The sequence below is a fragment of the Chenopodium quinoa genome, unplaced genomic scaffold, assembly GCF_001683475.1.
Source record: "Chenopodium quinoa cultivar QQ74 unplaced genomic scaffold, ASM168347v1, whole genome shotgun sequence".
Classification (NCBI taxonomy): Eukaryota; Viridiplantae; Streptophyta; class Magnoliopsida; order Caryophyllales; family Amaranthaceae; genus Chenopodium; species Chenopodium quinoa.
In genome coordinates this window covers 48,045-67,103 of record NW_018743051.1, presented here as the reverse complement: position 1 = coordinate 67,103, position 19,059 = coordinate 48,045, and the positions used below count along the sequence as shown (strand labels likewise).

Here is a 19,059-nt window from a genome sequence, read left to right as displayed (position 1 = left end):
TACGGAAGTTGAGGGCCACCATGTAGAATTTCCCTAAATTAAATCAGTGTGTTCTAGCTTGCTGACTCACTCTTTGTGGATGTTCATCAAACACCAGCCTACATAGTTAGCATTAGAGTACTAAACTAGCTAGGTAGTATTTCGGGGAAGCCTATGATGGAGGAACCACGAATTGAAGGTAAGTAGACGTATATAGAATTTTTGCACGATTTTGCACGTACTTTTTGGGCTAGGTATGTAAATATTTTAATTATTTGCCTCCCCACAAATAACTAATAACTACGACCTCAAAAATCAAGATGATGTATAATAGGATAGGACTAATCCATTATTACAAGAGGAGGATAAAGTAGTACCGATTACAATTAATAGCAAGAAAACAATAATATAAAAACCAAATCAAAATAAGACACACTCATAACAAAATTTAAAATTAAGTAGCTCATCGTTGTGACAAAATCAACACACAATGATCCAACATTCCAACGTGATTAATCTAGAAATTTTTAGTGATTAATCTTCACAATATTGATAGGCCTTTCTCCTGAAGGAATAGATTGTGTGTAAACTTGGCCATAATCCTTGAGCCTTTTGTATAACTGCGGCCTCTCTTCATTGATAAGTTCATCTAATGGTCCAATCTCTTTATCCGCGCTTGGAATGAAAAGCATGGCTAAGGAGATCCGATCATATTGCGGGTTTACCACCGCCTTGTGGGTTGGACTCTTGAAGATGTCGTTACTTGTTATCTGCAAATAAATATAAATATTTGGTAATAGCTAGTCAAATGTCGTCATACTGTGTGTTTTGGAAAATGTAAAAAGTTAATGTTTCAATTGATAAAGAAGTCAAATGGGTAAAATTTATAAATGAAATAGGTTACGTCTCATCATCTTTATAAAAAAATTTTATAAAAATAATATTCAATAAAAATGGTTTCAGTTTAGTAAAAGTAATTTAAATTCAGCAAGATAATTTCAGTTCAGTAAATATAATCTCAGTTGAGTAAAAATAAGATGGAGTGAACTAAGCCTTATGTTATAAATGCAATCACTGAGAAACATTTGAAGTTGTTTTATGATCCTTACCTCCATCTGATCACCAACAAGGATAGTGATGGCTTGAGGGATGACGGGAACACGAAACCAACGATTATCTTTGAGAACTTGAAGACCTTCAACCTCGTTATCTTGCAAGAGCATGGTAATGGCAGTTCCATCTCCATGAGGTTTGAGTCCAACAACTTGATCCGACATCGGGCATCGAGGGTAAAAGTTGAACCTTGCAAATGTCATATCTTCATTTTCATCTCCCCATAATGCAAGAAAACGGTCTTCTTCTAGATTCAAGGAACGTGCCATAGCTTTTAAGAACGTCCCAAGTATCGTTCGGTTCGTCTTTGAATATTCATGCAATGTTGTCCTGTGATTTATTATTTGATTAATTTTCAATGTAATTAATTGTTAGTTGCTTCATATCTTTAGTACAATCGAACATATAAGCAATTTGATTAAAGATTAGAGTAACATGAAAAGTAATTTAGTTATCAAGATTCTTACAATAGCCTCTAGTATAGCTTGAAAAATTATCCTCAATATTTCCTTTTTTAGCTTCTTAGTCCTAAGAGTTATATTTAGCATTTTCCTTATCTTAATGTTCAAACTATATAAAATTCATTTATCTTAGTTTTTTAAAGTCTCAATTTAATTAAAGATTAGCAACGAACTAAAAATTGTGGGTCCATTTAAAATTACCTAAAATTTTCGGGATTTTTAGGCCAAAATTGAAGTTGTCGTTTGTTCTCGGGATAAACTTGGAGATGAAGCTTGTCATTCCAATTGAGACTTCCACGTTGAACAGCATTTGTATTTCCATAACCTTCCAAGTCTTCTCCCTTTGAGGAGTACTTTTCCTTTTCTTCAAGAGGCAATTCGAAGAATTGTTTGCTCATTTCTCGTACCTCGTTTAGTATTGAAAGTGGCATACCATGATTCACAAGCTACAACACACAAAATTAAACACATAAATTTCATATATATTGTTCCACATATATAGATAGTAAGCTTATTGATATTAGTAGTCATTCTACTTTCTAATGCAAGGAAACTAAAATCTTTTTTTTTTTTTTAATTTAAATTATTATGGAAATTAAAAAGTTACAATGATAACCAATAAACCCTTACTAATTAAGTGTGACGTTAATTATATTATGAAGTACTTCTTAATACAACAAAATTGTGAATACCTATTTTTTTTCTAAAAATCGTCAACTACATAATGTTTCCTTTATGGTAGTACGTATTATAAAGTGGCTATGTTAAGCCTATATATATTTATTGTATTTAATTTGTAAGTTTGTTCACGGGCTATATTTAGGCCCTTGGCTTAGGTTGTATATATACCTTGTTTACACTCAATACAAACTAAGAATACACATTCTTGACAGGCTATTACGTTGAAAACGTTGATGAAAACATTTAGTATCATAAATACCGTATACAAAATAATATGCTTAATAATTAATGATGAGCTAAAACAAAAATGAGCAAGTGTTCAAGCATATATTAATGGCAGGCCAATTATCAATTAGGGTACGTATATAAATGGAAAACCTGAACACAGCCCCATGAACTGAGAGCGGAGCAAAGCTTGGCAAGCTCATCAGGAGACGACGATTAGAGAAGAGAAAAATCAATCGTCGGAGCATCCATCAACGGAGGAGGGCCATTGCCAACTTGGTAGTCATCTTCGGGCTGTATGTAGCCCTTAGGCACCACGCCGCTTTGGAGTATCTCTTGCACAGGCATAAGAGTAGGAGCCATTTTACGTTAAAATTGGAACAAAAAGTTTACGCAAATGAATTTTATTTATAGGACTATGATTTTGAAAGCTAAGGCTGTGATATGCAAATGAGATGTAAGAGGCTCAGTTTATATAATATGGTTGATTATATACTGTAGCAATTAAAGTGAAAAAAAAAACCCTTAGATTAGGTAGGATGAATTCTTTGATCATTAAAATTCCATTTGATGACTAATTATAAATTAATTATATGGTGGTATGCAAAAATTAACTACTGTAATTTATGTTGCCCTTAGGAAGCTAAGTTGTCACTTTTTTTTTGCATATATTTGTATTTTTTAGGACAAATAATATTAATAGCCATAATTCACATTTTTCTCTTATCATCCAGACCTATCAGCTCTAAGGACAATCATGCATATAGATTGTTTATAAGGAGAAACTCTCAAAGTTAACAACTTATCTTAAAAATTTCTCAAACTATTAGCATACGCACCCATGTTATTTTTTTTTAATGGTAAGAAGAACGACCCTATTAAGCCGGCACCTCTCACAGGTTTAGACAGTCCAACTCCTCAGGTCATCGCTTGAGACTAGAGGGGGAGGTAAGGGAATCCCTCTACTCCCAAGTATAAAATGCTATTGGACATGTACAATATGTACATAGAAAGGCAACCTTAATAGTTAATGAGGGGTAAGCTAGTAGAGTAGATATTTTAATTCTACGCCAGTGATGTATCCATGTAGTGTTATTTAATTTCTATCATCTCGTTACTCAATTAGTAAGTTAAAAGAATGTACCTATATAATTCTACACCAGTGACATATATGGTGTCATTTCTATCTTCTCGTTACTCAATTAAGTTAAACATGTATTGTTATGCTATGAAACATCCTAATCCAATATGGATATATTACTATTCTTTAAAATGTTGCGTGTATTGTACATCTAAAATAGTACGTACTTCATATCTCATCAATTTCGATCCAAAGATAATATAGGGGGTACAACTATACAAGTGTACATGACTACTACAGCTTTAATTTATCATACGTTAATACGTAATTAGGCCATCTATCGCTTCCATATTTTAGTGTTCATAAATAAATACTTGTATATTGTTGCAATGCCAACAAGAAGCAAAAATGTACGTCGAAACAAAGAGTATATTTTGGTAGATCGGAGAAGAATTCAACTCGTATAGTTTTCAGGAGGAGGAAATCAAAAGGCTAGTATTTGCGTAAGTAAAAAGTGGAAATTGTCTCTTATGGTATACTTGCTACTTTAATTTGTATTAGCTTAATTTCAATTCAAACTTAATTGAGTTATGACTTCTTCTTTTTTTTTCTTTTTTTGAAGCCTTTTTGTGCTATTACTTTAACCCCTTTATTAATCAAAAACAAGTTTCATTCCAAAAACTTATACTTCAATTCCCTCAACCTTTATTAAACATTTTATGTAATTTTGTTATAAAGTAAATTGGAAATGTCAATGATTAATGTATCCTCGTGACATAGATTTGAATTAATTACATACATAGTATTTTTCAAGAAAGATTTCTTCAGGCACCAACTCAGCATGACATAGCGCTTTCGATAAGTAAGGATTTTAATGAGTGTTAAAAGGTCGTATTTAGTGTGCTAAAACTGCTAATTGCTAAACTAAATAGTTTGTCATTATTGTCAACCCTTAAAACCTCATGCATGAGTAAATACTTCTTAAATTGGAAAAATTTTCTAGCCATAAATTGTAGAATAATTATTCATTCCATGATTTTCCATCCTCCGCAAAACTGAACCTAATACGTTTGACTTACAATTTTTTTTTAAAACTTCGGTTTCATTCATAATACTCTATTTTGTGGAATTACTATGGAACAAATTAAATAAGATACTGGTAATATTTTGACTTTTTATTAAGTTTGTTTCATAATAATTGTAACATTTTTTTATTTGCTAAGGATACACTACTCTTATATTATTTCTCTCTCTTATATTATTTCTCTCTCACACTAACCTCACTTTTACAAATATTTTATTATTTTTCTCTCTAACAAATTCCGCTAACAATATATTATTATATAATTTCTCTCACCAACTAACATTGAAATGTATATCAACTGGCTAAACTTTATAGATAGTGAGCTTATTGATATTAGTCATTCTACTTTCTAATGCAAAGAACCTAAAATCTTTTTTCTTTTTTTAATTTAAATTATGGAAATTGAAAACTTACAATGATAACCAATAAACCCTTAGTAGGTGTGACGTTAATCATATTACGAAGTACTTCTTAAAACTTAATACAACATAAGATTCCTTTATGGCACGTATTATAAAGTGGCTATTACGTAGACATTGTCAATGAAAACATCAAGTATCATTAATACGTATACGAAAGGTATGCTTAATGAAATTAATGATGAGCTAAAACTAAAATGAGCATGTGTTAAACTATATATTAAAGGCATGCCAATTATTAATTAGGGTACGTAAATAAATGGAAAACCTGAACACAACCCCATGAACTGAGAACGGAGCAAAGCTTGGCAAGCTCATCAGGAGACGACGATGAGAGGAGAGAAAAATCAATCATCAGAGCATCCATCAACGGAGGAGGATAATTACCAACTTGGTAGTCATCCTCGAGTTTTATGTAGCCTTTAGGCACCACGCCGCTTTGAAGTATCTCTTGCACAGGCATAAGAGTAGGAGCCATTTTATGTTAAAATTGGAACAAAAAGTTTACGCAAATGAATTTTATTTGTGTTAAACACAATGAATCCACTGTGAGTCACAACAAGCCTCTCATCACAGTCAGTCACAGCAAGGCAACTTAGCAAAGCTCCTAATTCTATTATAACATAATAGCCTAGTCAGCAGAGTTCTACTTTGCACAAAGCTTGGTACAGATGCAATAGTACTCTTATTTCTTGGTTTATTCAAATTCTTGATGTCACAATTGCTCGTAGTGTTCTTTAATTTGATACTGCTAGAGAAATCTGGATAAACTTTGAAGAACGATTTGGTCAAACTTTTGGTGCACAAATCTACTCTATACAACAATAGTTGGCTGATATTCATCAAGGATCTGAGAACATATTTACTTTCTTCACTAAGATGAAGATGTTGTGGGATAAATATGATGCACAGAATCCATTGCCTGTTTGTACTTGTACTAATTGCACATGCCAAATCACAAAGAAGATTCTAAAAAGCTGAGGAAGATCAAAGGCTTACACAGTTCCTAATGAAACTCAGAGAAGAATTTAGTCAAGTCAGAGCTAATATCTTGATGATATATCCTCTTCCTACAATCTCTCATGCATATAGATTGTTGATTCAAGAGGAGAGACATAAAGAAGTGTATACTTCTTCTCATTCAGCACAGGGAATGGCATTTGCGGCAGCAAACAAGATAAGGTTCTATGAGCCTAATTTACAACAGAATAATAGATTTGATGGAAACAACAATACTGGAACAAATAGAGTTGGTGGCTCACAAAGTTTCCATCCATGGAACCAGTCACAAAGAAGACAGCCCAACTATTTTTGTGATCACTGCTGGAAGGTCAATGGTTATCCAGCTCACTTTAAAGAAAATTGGAAAGGAAAAGGAATTGCAGCAACAATTCATGGAGATTTTGATAAAGAAGAGTTCCAGAACAACACTGACAGTACAAACACAGCAAAAATCTTTGTGGAACAATACAATCATCTCATTGCTCTCTTAGACAAGAAATCATATGATAATATAAGAAGACCAAAATAGCTGCATTGGTAGCAGGTATTTTCTATCTTTAATCATTCAACACTTCTCAATGGAGTATAGATAGTGGTGCAACTGACCATATGAGTCATGATATTAGTTTGTGTCATGAATATTCAAGATTATATAATTATGCAAGCAATATAACTATACCAGATGGGAGAAAATTATCAATTCAAAATAAGGGAACAATTAAGTTTGGTGATACTCTTAAACTGGAGGATATGATGCATGTGCCTAGATTTCAGTTCAATTTGATTTCAATTCCTAAATTGTGCAAAGACATGAATTGTGTGGCTTATTTCTCCTGTATGAATGTTATATCCAGGTCCCTACTCTGACCAAGCCATTGTTGCTTGGTAGACTAAGAGATGGTTTATATTGCTTGGCGAAGTCCTTCTTTCAAGATACACAAGAGTCAAGATGTGCTGCAGTCCATAGTCAGTCAGAGTCATGTTTAGATTCTCATTCTATTAATAATGTGAAGCTTTGGCATCCAATATTAGGACATATGCCTATAGCTCATTTGAATAAGGTCAAGCCAGACTTAGATACTAAGGATTATTTTGTATCTTGTACTTGTCAGGTCTGCCATTTTGCTAGGCAACATAGACTGTCCTTTGGTAATAGTTGTATAAAGACATCTAAGGTGTTTAATCTATTACATTTAAATGTTTGGGGTCCAAATAAAGTGGCCGCTCACAATGGTTGTAATATTTTCCTGGCTATAGTGGACGATTTACAAGATTTCTTAAATATTTCTATTGAAATATAGATCAGATGTTGTCCAAGTTCTTTGTGATTTTGCAGTGTTCATTGCAAACCAATTTGGGGCTAGGATAAAAGGTGTAAGAGCTGATAATGCACCAGAACTATGTGACGGTGATATGAGGAGGTTTTATACTAAGGAAGGGATTTTTCATCAGTCTAGATGTACTGAAACTCTACAGCAAAGTGGAGTTGCTGTAAGAAAGCAAAAACATCTACTGGAAACAGCAAGAGCCCTTTATTTTCAGTCTAATGTGCCAGCTAGATTTAAGGGTGAATGTGTCATGACTGCAGCTCACTTAATTAACAGAATTCCTCTGCAATGTCTTGGATTTATTTCTCCCTTTAAAAAAATTTCAATAAAAAACCAGATATTGACTACCTTAGAGTTTTTGGCTCCTTTGCTACATGTCTACTATTAAACAAGGAAGAACTAAATTTGATGCAAGAGCAAACCCATGTGTCTTTATTGGATATCCTGCATCACAGAAAGGATATAGGGTTCTAGATTTGACTACTGGTAAAATTCATGTTACCAGAGATGTTACTTTCTATGAGAAACACTTCCCATATACAATTCCAGAACATAACCCTTCTCCAGTCTCCCAGTTACCTTTTCAAATATTCCTTCCTAATTCTACACCAGTTACAGCCTCATATATATGATGATGAAATTCCTAATATTTTACACCCTACACCACACAACATCCTAAACACATCACAAAATTTCCCAAAACACCTCACAGTATCCCAAACACTTCACCTAATACCCAAAACACATAAACTCACAGTTATCCTGTTCCTGTTCTAGACCAGAACACAGTGGACTCTTCTGCGGCGCAGATACTGAACTCAGAAGATCAATTCGACCTAGAAACCCTCCTAAACACCACAAGGATTATGTCTCTCATGCCAAACACATTTCTAAAACAACTGCTCTTGAATCACAGCATTGGTGCAACGCGCGCAGATCGGGCTCAATTCAATTCTAAACAGAGAAAGTCATAGCAGAGAAAGTCAAACTTAATTTTGACTTTCAAGATTTTCTCTGGTAAGGAGTTTGACTTTCTCTGCTATAATTTCAATTCAAACTTAATTGTGCTATGACCTTTTTTTTTTAAGCCTTTCTCTGCTATGACTTTAATATTAATCAAAGAGGTATCTTTTAAAAAACATATACTTTCCTTAACCTTATTAAACATATAGCTAATTTATCAATGTGTTTTATGCCGAGTAATATTTTGACATAAAGTTATTCTGGATTCAATAAAGTAAATTGAAAATGTCAATGGTTAATGTATCCTCGTGACATAGACTTGGATAACGTATTTGATATTATTCAAGAATTAAAGATTTAAAGATTTCTTCAGAGCAAGGCCAGCAACTCAGCATGACATAGCGCTTTCGATAAGTAAGGAATCTAAGGATTTATTGATTTGATGAGTGTAACAAGGTCGTATTTAGTGTCCCTCAAAAAAAAAGGTCGTATTTAGTATGCTAAACTATATAGCTTTTCATTATTGTCAACCCCTAAAACCTTATGCACGAGTAATTACCTCTTAATATGGCAAAATTTTCTAAGTTGTAGAAATAATTTTTCTTATTCACTCCATGATTTTTCCAATTTCCATCCTCCGCAAAACTGAACCTAATATGTTTGACTTGCATTTTTTTTTTTCGTCCGATTTATAATAATTTTTTTTGGAATTATTATGTGTAGACACCCAAATGTGTCTCCCCAAAACCAAACCCAGTGATGAGTACCTTTCACGTCGAACCATAATCGAATGAAGCGAAAGTGTGGAAAGTTTAGTGTTGCGGAAAGTTTTAATTTCTTTTCTCTTCTCTCTGTTTTTGAAAACTTATTTTAAGAAAACAGCCAATTCAATTTTTTTGGTCCATGATATGGGTCCAATAGTAGTGTAGTTGGATGGGGCTTGCAAAGAACTTTCCAACGATATATTATAAGCCCAATTCCGATGAATATTGAGGAAGTTATGGCCAATTTACTAAACTGGACCCGGTTTGAGCCTTATATGCGGCCCAATGATCTAGGAGAGGGCCTAATATGATTCATTAGGAATGGTTTTAGTCTTCTACATTCTTCTAAAAGGTTCTTTTCATTCCTAATTCAATTAGCATTAATAAATTGACTTTTGTTGACTTTTCAGAGTTTTAATTAAAATCAAAAAGCATTTTCGAGGAAAAGATACGATTTTATCCTCCAATACGGCAAACTTATCTGATTTTCAAAAACGCGTCAAAAACAGGCCTGGCGCCTGGAACCAGGCCTGGCGCCAACCATTGGTGCCTAGTGCTAGCCATTGGCGCCTAGTGCCAATTAGCTGGTGCTGGCGCCAGCTCTGTTTTGCGTGCGCCAATCTCGTTTTGCGTGCGCCAAGTGCTCTGTTTTGATATTTTATCTTTTTGGCTGATTTCTCTATAAATAACGTATTAAAAACTCCATTTTCATTCACCAATTCTCACGAATTCTCACCTACAATCAGTTTTCATTCGCAATCATTAATTCTCTAATTCTCTCTTAATTCATTCATCTCTTTCTCTCTCTTTCCTAAACTTGCTTTTTACATACAAAATTCCGCATTCATTAGATCTAGATACACCTAGCCATATTCGAAGTTGCCTTCGCCCTAGACGTGAAAGGTTTAAAGGGAATCTATACTTGTAATCACGCTTAATGAGATAATTAATAATCTTGTTAGGGTTAATTTTATTATAATTCAAGTGATCGCCAATAATAGTTTTATTTGTGCATTATATTCAACCAACATAGATAAACAGGTTTAGGGTTAATCCTAATGATTGCATGTTAATTAGAAAGCGCATATGAATACGATCAGAATAAAGTAGAGGCCTATTATTAGGGCAGGTTCAATCTCTTTTAGGTTGGATTTGTACCTTCATCCCCGAACCCTTATTTGGTTCTAGACCTTATGGAGTTGACGATCTCTTGGATCGTTAAGGGGTGTAACCTTCATCCTATGAACGGTTTACAAGTTCTTAAAACTTGTTGGCGACTCTTTTACTCTATCTTCTTCCCTTTTGGACGCCACCGTACTTTAGTGTATGATCACAGTGGGGTTCAAGCTAGGGGTTTAACGCTTGAAATTATTCCCTACATTATGAAACTGACTTAAATAGTCAATATAATTCTTTTTTTTACCCCCGTTTCATAATAATTACAACATTTTTTATTTAGTAAGAATCCACTACTCAGTACTCACTCTTTTATTATTTCTCTCTCAAACTAACTTTACTTTTACAAATATTTTACTCCGTATTATTCTCTATCATTTTTCTCTCGTGTCAATCCCACATACACTATTATTGTGTTATTTTCTCTCTCTTACAAACATTTATATATATCTTCATCAACTATACTTTATACACCCTCCGTCCCATAATATAAAGATTCTTTTGGTTTTTGCGTGGGAATTAAGAAAGTTATAAATTCCTAAAAACTAATGATTAAAAGTAGATATGTGCATGTAGGGCTAGAGAGAGATAGAGAGAAAGAAAAAGTAGTTGGGATAATTAAAGAGGTAGAGAGAGAAAGTGTTGGAAATAGATCTTAAAAGTACAAAAAAGTAAAGGAAAAAAGATGACAACTCATCAAATAGAGGGTAATAATGTCAAAAAATAGATCCTTTAAATAGAAAGAGGCATTGTATTTTGATTTACCCAAAAAGGAAATGAGGCTTTGTTGTAACACCCCCGATTTACTATTAACAATAAACAATAAATAAAATAAAAATAAACAACCTTTAAATAAAATTGCGGAAGCGTACACCTAAATCGGAGGTATTAACGCCACACTCAACAACCTGTCAAGTGTTAAGGCTTACAAATCCCAATAAATCTAGGTGAGCTATTTACAACTTTACGAACTCACTATAGCATACTAATCGATCACTTGAGCTCCCTTTAGTAAGATCACTTGATCAAACCTGCTTATACAAACTTGACTGCTCACCATTAAGGACAAATTCCAAAATAGATCGTCGCAGGGCCACCATAAGAAAAAGACATGGCCGCAAACACAAGTATCATAACAAAATAACACCCACGTCAGCAAAAAGATGAGTAATCACCACATATCAGAATACAAAGAATAATATAATAATTAAGATTACTAGATCAATTAAACAATGTAGTTCGAAACTACATTACACATTGTATCCTGAAAATAACCTTCATCGATTCAACCTCGAATAATAATTCGAACTTTTACTCAATTAACTCATATAACCCATAAGTGTGCCATGCTCTTTGTTTTATACCTAGCCTTGGACATGGGTAATTCGAATAAAACCAACAAGTATAAAAACTTGAATACTCCCAATAACCAGAAAAAACCTTGAACCAGACCACATTCGGGCCAATTCCCACTGTAGGGGACATAGAAAAATAATTAATAAAGATTGTACCTCATTCTTAACTTATGATCATTATCTCATTACCAACAAGCCAAGGACTAAATTATATAACGTCGAGCCTCAAACCAATAACAAAATAATAATCCTCAACCTTTTGATCTCATACATCGATCAAATATTTATTCATAAACAATAAATAGCATCTCAATAATGGCACATGTTCCCAATTAACATGACAATTCGATTCATAATATCTCAACTCTTAAAACACATACTAATTTAATAACCAAAATATAATCAATACTCTGCATTAACAACCCTAAAACCTCGATAAAACAATACTCCCTATAACAACAACATTAAAAACCCTGGCCTAGAAATAACACAATCAATTATATACAACAAAAGTAAATAATACGATACTCAAATCTAATCAAATCATATTATACCATAATAATTAATCATATATACAAAGAGTACAAATAATAAATCAAATTACACATAACAATACAAAAATACAAACATCTCAAAAATATAGTGTGATTACACATAATAAATAATACAATCAAACATCTCCAAATTGATAAAGTATGACTACCTTTCGGAAACAATTAAGCAAATATTAGAGCAAGGTACCCCACTGATTCACGAACTTGACGGGCAATAGATACTCCACCCTCACGATTAACAAGTCAGACACATGACTTTGTAATTTTGGAAAAATTAATAGGTTAATTAGTTTGCACAAATTTATATGGAGACAATTATTTGACTTATGATGAAGATTAATGGCAAACAATATACTTGATGCCATAAACCCACGAAAGATAATATGGAGATAAGAGAGAGATTTGATATCCAAACGGCTGCACAATATTATATATCAAAATTTTATTAGGGTTAAAATAGTTTATACACGCTTAAGAATAAAGAGTCATATTTAAATAATAGGGTTTTAAACCTTTTCGAACTCTAAATAAAATTATTAGATTAGAAAATTTATATAATAAATAAAAGGAAAAATTGATGGGAATAATCCCACCTTTTGAGCGTCGGAGATTAATAATCCCACCTTTGGGATATTTTTAAATAATCCCACCTTTGTTATCAATCCGCTGAAAATAGTCCCGGGTGACCAGTAATCGATTGAAGAGGTAATTTTTTTTATTAAGTTAATTTTACACGTGTCATAATTTGATTCGTCCAAAATGAAAAAAATAATAAAAACAAAAGTAAAAACAAAAAAAAAAAAAACCAACACCACCTCAGCCACACCACAACCACCACCATCCCACCACCATCCAAACCCATAATCAGAACCACTACCCCACCACCCAGACCCAAAACCACTGCCACCCCTAGCCACACCCGAAACCACCGTACTACAATCCACCCCAGATAACCCAACCCCAATACCACCTTCAAAAAATAAAAAACCCACCAATCCCAAAACCACCTTCAATAATCGAAAACCCACCAATTCGAGTGAATTGAAGCCGAGGAAAAGGGAGGGAAGCCGAGATTGGGACGGAGGAAGGGGACGGAACCCACTAGTGCCAGACCCTCCCCCTCCCCTGAACCACTACGCCGAAGACAACCAACCCAACCCCAATGGTGGGATTTCGAAAAATCGAAACCCACCAGACCAGACTTAGAAGAAGAAGGTTGAATCGGGACGGGGAAGGGGCGAGGTGAAGAAGAGGGAGGTGTACGGTGGTTTGGCGCCCAGAATCCGACGGGGAAGGGGCGAGGTGAAGAGGAAGGAGGTGTGGTGGTGGTTTAAACATGCCTGAGTTTCGTGGAATCGTGGGTAAGGGAGGGGGTTGGTGATTCAGGTGGTTCAGGGGAGGGGGAAGGTCTGGCGCTTCCACCAGCGCTGTCGCCGGCGTCGTGTCTGAGGGCTTGGTGGTCGGAGACGCTTTGTAGGGGATCGGAATCAGGGGCGGGGATAGTGGCTGGAATTGGTGGGTTTGGTTTTTAAATTATTAATTTTTTTTCCAAAAAAAAAAATCTATTTTTTTTCCAAAAAAAAAATCTATTTTTTTTTTCAAAAAAATTATTTTATTTTATTTTTATTTTTTTACCAATCACAGACTGCCACGTATCATGTAACTTGTTATAACAGGTTACATGACCGGTTGGGACTATTAGGAGTGGATTAGGTACAAAGGTGGGATTATTTAAAAATATCCCAAAGGTGGGATTATTAATCTCCGACGCTCAAAAGGTGGGATTATTCCCATCAATTTTTCCTAAATAAAAATAACAATTTTTTTAATAAAATATAATATATAAAATCATAAAATATTCGGGTATTACAATCTACCCTCCTTAAAACAAGTTTCGTCCTCGAAACTTAAAATAGAAAATTTTAGGGTATTACAATCTACCCTCCTTAAAACAAGTTTCGTCCCGAAACTTAAAGTAGAAAATTTTAGGGTATTACAATCTACCCTCCTAAAAACAAGTTTCGTCCCGAAATTTAAAATTAAGAAATAACTTACTTGTAAATTTGAAAGTAAGTAAAAACTAAATCAAACATTTCTGTATAAAATATATAGATAGAGTAATAAAATAGTAGGGGTATTACATACTATCCCCCTTAAAAAGGAGTTCGTCCTCGAACTCAAAACTAGTCACATAAAAAACACATAACAAGCACAAGCATGTAGAGAGAAACACTTATAAAACGGCTTAGCCTATGTTAATTTTAATCCTACTCTTAATTAACAGGTTCATTCCTAAACCAAAACACGCTGGGATATGAGGATCCCTGCGTAAACCCCACGAGCGTTTAGGCTCTGGATACCATTTTGTAACACCCCGATTTACTATTAACAATAAACAATAAATAAAAGAAAAATAAACAACCTTTAAATAAAATTGCGGAAGCATACACCTAAATCGGAGGTATTACCGCCACACTCAACAAACTGAACTTTATGCTTAATAAAATCAGACTTGGCCAAATTTTAAATACTTTAATTGCATGTAAATACAATAATAGTGCATATTAATAAGCAAAATCATGCAAAATCAAGCAATAAATAGCGTGAATTAGGTAAAAGTTTGTTGAGTGTGCGTTGAGGATCAAGCAATTTACAGCAATACAAAACACAAAAGTTTGAATGGTTTTGGAAAATTTATGGTTTTCGAGTTAAGTTTCGAGGGCGAAACTTCTTTTAAGAAGGGTAGATTGTAATACCCCGTATTTTTTAAATATTTTTTAAATGGAATTTTATTTTATTTATAATATTTATTTGTCATTTTTCGGAATTTAATTTCAAAAGTTTCAAATTATTAATCTGGGTAAAAAATTATTTGTATAAATTATTTTATGCACCTTTATTCTACAATTTATGTCCAATCAAACAAGCCTAACCCATTTGTTTACTTAATTGACCCATTATTTTTATGAGGCCCATCTTCCTATTTACCCTACAATTGTCTCCTATAAATACCCCATGAATCCCCAAAAAAAATTCCCACTCAAAAAGGTTAGTCTTATTTTCTCTCTTCTTTGTTTTATTAATTTGTATAATTATAATTATTGATTTATGGATTTTGATTTTATTGTTTGAAAGTAATTTAATTAGTATCAAGTTGTATTTTGATGATTAAACTTTATAATTTCAGATTTTATAATGTCATAATTTTCAGATTTTGTAAATTTTATAACCTAGGGTTTTTAATTATTGAAAATCATGATTTTAGAGCGATTTCCGTAAATAATGCTAAAATAAAAAATAATTCCGTATATATGTCAGTTTTAAAACTATTTCCCGTGATACCGTACACGTAGGATTAGTGTAGGGTTGTAAAATTTGAGGCTATAAACCGCTAATAACAATAGCGGATTTTAAAAAAGAACCGCTAATATCATTAGCGGTTCATTTATTAAAACCGCTAATGTCATTAGCGGTTTATACTTAAAATATTCGGTAAATTATTAGGATTAATGTTTAGGTTCTTCAAATAGAACCGCTAATGGTATTAGAGGTTCTTCAAATAGAACCGCTAATACCATTAGAGGTTCTATTTAAAGATCCTCTGACCATTGCAGGTTCTTCAAATAGAACCGCTAATACCATTAGAGGTTCTATTTAAAGATCCTCTAACCATTATAGGTTCTTCATATAGAACCGCTAATGGTATTAGAGGTTCTTCAATTAGCGGTTCTAATTTGTGTAGAACCGCAATCTTTATTAGCGGTTTATTAATAGCCAAAAAACGAACCAAAAATCCGAGCCTACGTGCACGGTATAATGAGAAATATTTTTTAAAGCAACGTACACACGGAATTATTTTTTATTTTAGCATTATTTACGGAAATCGCTCCATGATTTTAGGGTTTTTATGAACAATTGATTTAGGGCTTTTATAGTAATGATGTTTTGAAATTTTGGTGATTATAACTACTGATTAGTTTAACTTAATTCCAGATTATTTTAAACACTTAAATTCGTGTTTTAATTTTAAGATTTCCGTTCATTAATATTAATCTCGTTTTAATCCCGATCAGGTTCTTAACTCATCCGATTTTGATAAAAAAAGTAGTGTTTTTCATGTGGAAACAACGTTTTAAGAAAGACTCACTAACTTTGGTAGTGAGCACCACCCTCTCGTGGCCAAAATCGGATTTTTAAGTGTTGGAAATAGTTTCTAAGTACTACTTTTGATGTTTTATAAAGAGGGTTTAATCACCCATTAAAAAGGGAGATTATTAGGGGTTTTTAAATAATTTTCAGATTTTTATTAGACTTTTAACTTGCTGTAATTTCATGTATAAGAGTGTATTTTAAGGTTTTTATGAAGAAAATTTAAAGAACTATATATAAGCCTTTAATTTTAACTAAAGGGAAGGTTTTAAAGTGTTGTTTGATTTGGATTTCGAAGGTTTTAAAGTAAGTTAGTATTGCTGTAAATTTGATTGATTGGGTATTGATTGAGATGTTATTATTTGGTTTAGGAGAGCAGTTTATTGAAGGTGATTTCTAGTTAGTAAAATGGCACAAAGGATTGTTTACACGAGGTACGTACATGTCTACTTCGTTGTAAGTAGTACCATGTTTAGGTACCAAAGAAAAGAACTTAGTTTCATGATTAGAGAAGACTTGGATGAAAATTGTTTGGTTATACATTTAATTAATTCATGTGCTTATGTTTACGAGACATGTTTTGGTGAATTGATTATGTTTGTATGAAGTTATGGATGCAAACATGTTGAATTATATTGGATTAATTGTTTGTATGGAATGTTGATACAAATATATTTTATTGGATTGGTTTGTTAACAACATTTGGATTATTAAAGGATTGGAATTGAATGATTTAAGTGGAATGAATTTATTAATTATTCCACAAAGTTATTATTTAATTATTTATTACTCAATCATGACTTGTTAGTATGTTGAGTAAAGGTGGATTAAGCCGAAATGGCTAGGTGGGTTGACTATGTTCAACAATTTTGAATAATTTGGAAGTTTAATGGAATTAAAGGTCAATTTGTGATGTGATCACCCTTGTCCTAAATAAGATTAAAAGTAAATTGATGTATGATTTTTATGTATGGTCTATTTGATTGAGTCGACTATTAATTAAAATTGTAATCACGTAAAGTGAAACATGGATGAGCAATAAAACTCTAGAAAGCGTGCACTTCTAGAGTATTGACAATTATGGGTTGGGGTACACAGTGGTAGCTCGTGGCTTTCCGAGGCTTGTTTGATCAACATGTCCTCTTTTCTTTTGGTATTTACATTTTATTTTATAATGAAAGTTAGATGGGATCCTAGACTAAGTTTGTGAGAATGGAGTCGCGCCCATTCTTGCATCGCGCTAAACTTTTATTTTAAATGGTCATTTGGGACCAAAATGATTTGGTGGATTGGACAACCTCGTCTATTGCTTACTCCAAACTAAATTAATTAAATTAAATATAAAGAGTCAAGTGTTTGGAATTGATTAGCAAGTATGTTGAGTCGGGTGAATTGTTTAAGTGTGGAGTCTTGATTAATGAATTCGTGTTGTATGTTTATTTACTTTAATTAGTTGAGCATGCTAGGTTTGGTACGTTGTAGCTTGTATGTACTCAGCTTTGCTGATTGCGTGCTTTTGTGTGTTTTCTTTTGGTCATGGCCTTCGCCTTTCAATGACCTGTGATGATCCAATTATTACACTTGTATTATTGGGGAGCAGTATTGCACAGGTTAGCTTGATGATGTGAAGTTTGGGGATTTGACATACGCATTGTCAAGGGATTGGTGTGATTGAGTGTATTCGTTCTTTGTGTTGAACTTATTTATGTTTTACTACTTTAATTATGTTTTGGAACTTTGATTATTGGTTTGGTTTTAATAAGGGCCTTTATGGTTCCAATTTATAAGATTTGACTTATTGGTTTTCTAAATTATATTATTTTAAGATTTAAGTTGGATTTCCGCTGCAATACTTTGATAAAGCCTTAACGTTTTAACACGTGGCGGTAACATGCCAATGGTTCTCCTCTATTTTTATTTAAAGTATGTGGTTGAAAAAGGGAGAATTATTGGGGTGTTACATTTGTATTAAGGGACGGATGGAGTATTATAAAATTCTCCTTATAGTTCTTATCCTATAATCTTCCTAAAAATTTACTCTTTGACTATTGTTTCGGCAAAAAATTAGCTAACCGGGCCTTGGAGGGCTATTTGTGGACCTCAGATTTGGACCTTGAAAGGACTTGCAAAATGAACCTCGAGCTCGGGGTGGAGTCTCCGACGCCCAAGTTAGTTGCCAAACAAAGCATATTTTGAGAGGAGTTTAGGGGAGAGAAAGTGGAGGAGTATATATGGTCATCTTAGGGCATGTTCTCATACGTTTATTTTCAGTTCAGTTCAGCTCCTAATTTTCTTCTCTTATAAAATATTCTATTCATTTCAGTTCAATTCAGCCGATTTTAGTCTATTAAAACATGCCCTTAGTGTAAGAGTGACCTCCTTTTACCATTGGCTCCTTGAGGGGTGTACATGAGTGGGTTTTGGGAACCCTAGTAGTACATATGTGGGTCATGATGGGTCATATTAGTGCATTTGGCTTATTTGGGACCTCTTGGGCCTTTTTATGCCCTTTGGGCTTATATGAGAATTACCCTTAACTAAAAGGAAAAATTGAAAAGAATAATCTCACTTTTGACTCATCTTCTTAAAATAATTTTACCTTTGCATATTTCAGAAATAATCCCACCTTAACACCGCATCTTTTCAAAATAGTCCTTTTTACATTCAACCTGTTTTACAGGTTAATTTTTTTTTTTTTAATTTTTCTTTAGTTCCTCTACTCTCA

At 33.3% G+C, this 19,059-nt stretch overlaps 1 pseudogene; it reads right to left on the bottom strand.

Moving 5' to 3' along the window:
- Nucleotides 1–345: 345 nt before the first annotated feature.
- On the bottom strand, nucleotides 346–2,883 carry LOC110730946 (annotated as a pseudogene).
- Nucleotides 2,884–19,059: the final 16,176 nt, after the last annotated feature.